The sequence below is a fragment of the Bacillus rossius genome, chromosome 3 (genome assembly GCF_032445375.1).
Source record: "Bacillus rossius redtenbacheri isolate Brsri chromosome 3, Brsri_v3, whole genome shotgun sequence".
In the NCBI taxonomy this organism is placed as follows: Eukaryota; Metazoa; Arthropoda; class Insecta; order Phasmatodea; family Bacillidae; genus Bacillus; species Bacillus rossius.
Genome location: NC_086332.1, coordinates 117,151,310 through 117,159,177, shown reverse-complemented (window position 1 = coordinate 117,159,177; position 7,868 = coordinate 117,151,310). Strand labels below are relative to the sequence as shown.

The following is a 7,868-nucleotide window of genomic DNA, read 5'->3' as shown; positions in this document are numbered from 1 at the left end:
CAAGACCACCATATTGGAAATTCGTAATTGTAATGCTAGAAATTCGGGAAAAATTCCAAAATTTATTAAATAAATTTGTAATCTATATACTGATTGATTAGGTCGACTAAGGTCCTTGGTTCGATCCCTGGCCGATACAAAAAAATTAAATATAACATCAATTTAACATAATAGTAACAGGTTCGAGGAATTAAACACCACAAGTTCTTTTACAAACATAATATTTATTACATAATCTCTATTCTACTACAGGATCACTTACGAAAGCTAGCAAATTTATAATAAATCATTTAGTTCCGCATCGGTGTGAAATGACTAATTCTTAGCTCCAATCAGTTTATACTAGACAGAGTCCAACCAGAACCTTTACTGACATATATCTTCTAGAATTTCCGGAACCGTGTTTAACAGTTTGCTTCACATCGTTAGAACTGTAAATTACTGCAGCCGATGTATTGAATGCACACTTTTTCACTTTGTCATCGAACGGATATGGCTTTCCATATAGACAGTCCAACCACAAGTTATATTTTAATGGGCCATTTGTTGCTACGTCATCAGTAAGCTGATTGATTATGTCCTGTCTGATATCATCAAGAAAAGTACAAATGTCCTTTGACTCACCGAACGTATTTAGATAATAGTAGTCCTTCAATGTTCCACGAAACGCAGTCTGCGCCAAGTAGAAGCCATTATCGTTCACTTGTAATGCCCGAACACAGTCTTAGGTTTAGGTCCATGTTCAGACGTCATAGCAATCGGTTGCTGCGCATCTGTTTTTTTTGATTGTACGCTCACGAGCCTTCAACCTAAACCGAGGAGTCGAAATGTCTGCAGGTAGTTCAGCAGTAGGGACACGGACTTCCCCTTTACAGTTTTTCGCATGTCGTCGCAAACTATCAATTCGAGTAAACCATTCATGACACTCATCACAGCGAAACTTCATGCGAGAAGGATTCTTCTTGCATTTGCTTCTCTCATGTCTTCGTGCATCATGAGCAAATGCGAACGTCATATCACAGTAGCTGCAAGAATACCGGGGTGATGAACACGAACCTTTCAGACCCGATCCAGATACTGACGTTGCAGCAGTTGCACCATCTCCAGGCATTCTCTTATGAACATCAATGCATCGTTGTTGTCTTGCAAATTGCCTGTGACATTTCTTACAGCCAATCATTTTGCGATAAAGGTTCTTGGCACATTCTCTATTCTCATGTCGTCGAGCATTGCTGTTGTTTGAGAAACAATGTCGCAGTAACAGCACCGATGTTCGTTAGTCGTTGTTGAATCATCACCCATTGAAGTCTCCATTGATGGCGAAACAGCGTCCGTTGAGGTTTCCTGTACAGCCAGCACTACCGGCATTAAAGTCTCTTCTGCTGGTGGTATCACATCTGTTGAAATCTCCTCCAATGTTTACGTCGTCGTTGTCAACGGGATCTGCACCTTCTCCATCGTAGCTGTCGTCAAGGTTCCCGTAGTCGACGGTACAACCTCCATCGAGTTCGACGTTAAAGACGGTAAAGATGCCATCGAGGTCTCAAGAACAGCTAATTGACACGACTTATGCACCAGAAGAAACAAACTAGGCGATCCTTACACCACCGACGTCAGTAACAAAGTGAACGACCTGCTGTCTAGGACTAGCTTATATGCATGCACCTTATGGAATAATATGCTAGTCAAATCAAGAACCATTTACAATAATACTAGAGTCAAATCTACAAATTAAAAAAGAGGATCATTTGATCGAAAAAAAATTCGATCTCTCCAATATACGCCAGGCTCCAAGAGCTAAAATTCGCGTCATCAGATCCATCTACATTTAGCTCCTATGCTTCAATTGACCATTAGCTTCAAGTGCACCAACAGCTCCATCAGCTCCAACACGCAATGTACGCGCAATACATGCAATTTACGGGCAATAAATGTAATGATCACACAGTACACACAGAAATGGAACGTACACACAGTACACACAGGAAACGGAACGTACACACAGTACACACAGGAAACTGATTGTACACACAGTACACACACAGGAAACGGAACGTACACACAGTACACACAGGAAACGGAACGTACACACAGTACACACAGGAAACGGAACGTACACACAGTACACACAGGAAACTGATTGTACACACAGTACACACACAGGAAACGGAACGTACACACAGTACACACAGGAAACGGAACGTACACACAGTACACACAGGAAACGGAACTTACACACAGAAAACGGAACGTTCACACAGTACACACAGGAAACGGAACGAACACGTTATATTCACGCAATTGACGCACAGTACACGCAAAGTACACGCAATTTACGCAAAGTACACGCAATGTACGCAATGTACTCAATATATATATATATATATATATATATATATATGCAATGTACACACAATGACTACGCTTCGTTCGCGCAGGACAAGCATTTAATGAAAACGAAGCACGTTTGGACGGAAATTCTATAAAACGAAAGCTCATTTAACGAAAAGGAAGCGCATTCTCTCGTTCATTCAACTTGGTAGGATGCGATCGTCAATGATAAGTTAGGATATAATCTCTCCAACAGTCTATGAATCCAACAGTTTATATTTCCATTAGCCATCGACTCCAACAGTCATTGGCTCCAACAGTCATTGCCTCCAACAGTCATTGGCTCCAACGGTCTTTTGGTTCATCAGCTCCAATGATATTAGGTTAGAATGCTACGACTCTAAGAGACTATGAGACTTCAATTCTACGAGTGTACAAGACTCCTCCAACTACCTTCAAGTGTACTAAGCTCCAACTACTTCAGCAGCATTATGTTATAAGATAACATGACTGCTTGATTACATAGCTACAAGTCAACGAGGCTACTTGGCTATGTAGCTACAAGTATACGAGGCTCCAATACATCATGACTACGCGACTACGAGCCATGAGGTAACGAGACTACGTGACTACGGGTATTCAAGCTTACGAGACTGCGAGGCTACAAAGCTACGAAGCTTCTAGAACATAAGTTTACGAGACTGCGAGAATACAGGACTACAAGTCTACACGAGTACTTGACTACGAAGCTACAAGTCTACATGGCTCCAATTGCGGCATCTGTCTTCGTCTGAATTTTCTCTTTGACTCCAACTGCTACAGCAGCATTATGTTATAATAGTACAAGGCTACTTGACTACGAAGCTACAAATCTAAATGGCTCCAATTGCGGCATCTGTCTTCGGCTGAATTTTCTCTTTGGCTCCAACTGCTACAGCAGCATTATGTTATAATAGTACAAGGCTACTTGACTACGAAGCTACACATCTACAAGGCTCAAATTATCACATCTGTCTTCGTCGGCATTTTCTCTTTTGCTCCCACTGCTCCAACAGCATTATGTTATATGATTCCATGGATACTTTGTTACGTAGCTACAGGTCTACGAGGTTCCAATGCATCATGTTTACGAAGCATCCAGAACACAAGGTTACGAGACTGCGTGGCTACAGGACTACGAAGCTTCCAGGACACGAGGCTACATGACTACGAGACTACATGATTCTAACTGATTACAATAGCACCAATCAGTGGTGAGAGTTAGGTTATCTAATGCAAAGCAAATTGATGCAAGTAGTTCTGGCTGTCATCAACAGATGTAGCCACGTGTTGCTTGCAGGTCAATATTAATTAGTTATTTTATGTGGGATGCAGGATGCTCACTAACGATCGCAAAAGAAGGAGGGCTTCGCTAGACACCAAGGAGAAGGAAGTTCGTCTTACATGTTAATGCTTCGCTGATGTCTCATGGCATATTATTTGACTGAGTAATGGTTGTTTATTTCTTTAATTCCACCTGGTAAAATTATTGCAAGTGTCAATTTATTAGCAGAAATTCACTAATTAAATGTAGCTCTGAATAAAATGACATGACTCATTAGGTAAATATCCTTCATGCAGAGATCGATTTCACACAAATAATCAGCAGCACTCGGAGAAAATCATTAGATGTCTAGCCAGGAATAACCAGAAGCACTTGGAGAAAACCATCAAATTATTAACAAGAATAATCAGGAGCACACGGAGAAAACGTAATGATAAGAATGATTGGGAGCACACGGAGAAAACCATACACATATTGAAAAGAATATTCATGAGCAAACATAATAACAAGAATAATCGGGAGCACACGGAGAAAACCCACCACACGTTTTTTTGATATCATAAAATTACAGGGAAAAAATATTTTATAAATAACAAATAAATAATAAAAATTTAAAAAAAATACAAGAATACATAAACAGATTCTGCTAGCTTGTGAACTTCTCATTGTTGAGCAAAGATATAGTTCTAGTACAAGCCAGAATTTTATGTATTTTTGTATTTTTTTTAAATTTTTTATTATTTATTAAATATTTTTCCCTGTAATTTTATGATATCAAAGAAAACGTGTGGTGGTTTTCTCCGTGTGCTCCCTATTATTTTTGTTATTATGTTTGCTCATGAATATTCTTTTCAATATGTGTATGGTTTTCTCCGTGTGCTCCCAATTATTCTTGTCATTACGTTTTCTCCGTGTGCTCCTGATTATTCTTGTTAATAATTTGATGGTATTCTCCAAGTGCTTCTGGTTATTCCTGGCTAGACATTGTGACATATTGTTTTGACTGAAAGGTATTCATCTGCTATAGCCATAGAGGTAATATGGGTAGAGAGAGCGTGACGTCACAAATGCGTGTTCAACATGGTTGGCTCGAAAAACACGTGACTTAAGGACGATTGCTGTTGTTGACATATCGCATCGGGGCGAAAATACGTGTTATGTGCTAATTTTTGAAAATGGTTCTGTATTGCTGTGCGTTTGGATGCAAGTCAATACATCATAAAGGAAGCCAGCTAAGTTTTCACAAGTAAATATGCTTATTTACGTGAATATTAGCATTAAAAGTACTCTGGTGTTTGGTACTTGAGAGCTATAATTGGCTTTTTATCTCTCAGTTTTAATCTTTTTCAGTTTTCCGAAGGATGAAAACCGTAGAAGGTTGTGGGAAATCAAAGTAAGACGACAAGATTTCAAAGCAACTTCGGCGACAAAAATATGTTCCAAACATTTCGAAGAGGAGTGCTTCGATATAGTGAAGTTTGGTGGTACATGGCTAAAGAACACTGCTGTTCCCACAATTTTCGATTTCCCTCCGCATTTGCTTACCACTCTAAACCCGAGGAAACCAGTCAAACAGTTGTGTTGTAGAGGAATGTCACGACACTAATGGAAAGAGAAGTAAACAAGGTTATGTCCGAGATACGACAAAGGCGACATACTCGTCCGAAACGTATGTGTCAACAGAGGCAGAAGGTAAAGAAATACATCACTTAACAAAGTTATAATCATATTTCACCTAAATGTGCAACAAAGTATTGCATCCACTTGGTGTGTAATCATTTCGGCTAGTGATCTCCGGATAGTTAATTGAATGCATCATTGTTATACATTGATATAATATGCAACACAATGTTGTAACCTAGCTATTCTATTTTAGTAAGTTCTAGGCCTACACAAAGCAATATTTTTTTATATTTATTTTTATTAAATTCCTAAATAAATTTGGAGTACAAGTCTCATTGGATGTAAAATAAGTCAATTATAATAATAAAATGTTATATATATATATAACATCAAATAGGTAAGACAGATAAGTAAAAGATACAACATACAAAACAATATAAGAGTATACCTAAAGATGTAAAGGATAAATTAGTACAAATGTACATAAAAGAGTAATAATTATATAAATAAACAGACACGAACAGATCCTTTGAGAACTCCATGGTAAATGATCCGAGTATTAGAAGTTGAATTTGTTCATGTCATGTTATCTTTTGTAATTACACTTTGTATTCTAGAATTAAGGTAAGATTTAAGTAAATTTTTGAAATTATTTCTTATTCTATAGTATTCCAGTTTTTAAATAAGGATTTCATGATTTACACAATAAAGCCTTAGGTAGGTCATAAAAATTTTAATAACATCTTAATGATTATTTAGAGCTAAGATTTCCGTGGTTAGTTTAAATATTGCATTATCAGTAGATTTATTCTTTTCAAAGCCTAATTAAGACACAGTTAAAGTATTATAATGCATTATAGGTTTTAAAAGTCTGGTGGACTCAAGGAACAAATGTGTTACAATTTAAAAACAAAGAACATACATTTACAAGTTTTTGGAACATTAATTAAATTAACCTTAAAATAAAGATCATATTCCTTCTTAAGTAACTGTGTAACTACTTTGCAGATTTTTTCGATTAACAAGTTTTTTCCAGCCATGTTTGGTAAAGTATTTTCTCTCAAATTCCAATACATCCACCAAACCAACATTACTATAACTAGGTACCACAAATTAATTTAACTTACTGTTTTTGTTTAACTTTGTTATTGACATGTGACTCAAATTTCAGTTGGTGCTGATGTAGGATACCCACTACTACTACATCCTTGGTTTAAGTGAGCCTTGGAAGTTGCAGTTGTAAATTTCTGAGCGCATTTTAACTTTCATTATGACTTTACCCCTAGAGTAAATACTATACTATGCTTCAATTAGTATTACATCCACAATTGATACAGTGAAAATGTTTAACAAAACTGGTGCACTATTGATATTTTATTGATGACTTTCTTTATGAGTAGGCTTATGATAGTAGTGTTTTAATGCACACACGTTAGCCTATACTGATTTCATAGAGTGTGACTTGATATGTTTTGTAGAATTATGCATAAAAAAATTTCTATCTGTGGCACGCAATTGGGTTGTGGACTGCCTGGTTGCCATCCCCTCTTCTCCCACTCTATCCTCCTTCACAGTACATTATCCTTTATTATGTCCACTAATGGCGTTCTAAACTTGTGTGCTAAATTCATGATTATCATTATATAATAAATTCTATCTGTCCTTGCTACAATGAATGAAAATTAGTCAATTTAACCCCTGTAATGTTTTACTAGATGGTGTCAACTATCATATAAAAAAATTTAATTTATGTCACTTCTGTGTAGTGTCTGTTTTGTGTTATTTGATCGAGATGTGAGTTTTGTGTTCAAATTGTGTGTTGAATATTTTTTCATTAGTTGTGCTCTCAACAGGTGGCACCAGTTATGTTTCTCCAAGATACCATTACATTGGTGACTTTAATGAACAGGATATTCAGTCTCCGAGGAAGGCCAAGAAGTTTCTTGCTATTGTGAAAAATGGACTAAAGAACCACAGAAATAAGTGTAATGCACTGAGGATGAGAAAAAAAGACTTGTGAAGAAGTTTACAATTAAAACCACTAAGAAATTGCAATGCATTAAGCACTAGCCTTTACATTAATCAGTAAGTTCGGTCTAAAGTCATAATATAACTTTTGCATCACAGTAATGCAACAGTTACACAAAGCAATATTATTTTATTTATTTGTATTACTTTCCATAAATCTATTTGTAGTACAAGTCTCACTAGATGTAGAATAAATAAATTATAAAATTATGCACAATTCATACAAAACTAATTCACAGATTCACACACACAATACAAGGCATAAACAAAACGTACACGTGGAAATGGTGAACTGCGCTATCACATCTATTCAAGGGCGCCCATAGGATGAAAAGGAGGGGGGGGGGGGAGCAGACCTTCAAAAAGTGCCAAAAATTACTAAAATTTGCCAAAAATCTTCAAAAACACCTAAAAATTTTTCTTTTCCTGAAAGCTATGGTGAGGGGGGCATGGCCCTCCCCTGAACATGGGTATGGGCGCCCTTGTATTTATTACAGTGCATTTTAAAGGAGCAAAATTATTCAATAACCTACCGCAGAACATTAAGGAAATAAAAATTTTT

At 36.9% G+C, this 7,868-nt stretch overlaps 1 long non-coding RNA gene across 1 annotated transcript; it reads left to right on the top strand.

Moving 5' to 3' along the window:
- Positions 1 to 4,696: 4,696 nt before the first annotated feature.
- Positions 4,697 to 7,646, top strand: LOC134531184 (uncharacterized). Its single transcript, XR_010074958.1, has 3 exons — positions 4,697 to 4,901; positions 4,990 to 5,347; positions 7,132 to 7,646. It is a non-coding gene; the product is annotated as an uncharacterized LOC134531184 (long non-coding RNA).
- Positions 7,647 to 7,868: the final 222 nt, after the last annotated feature.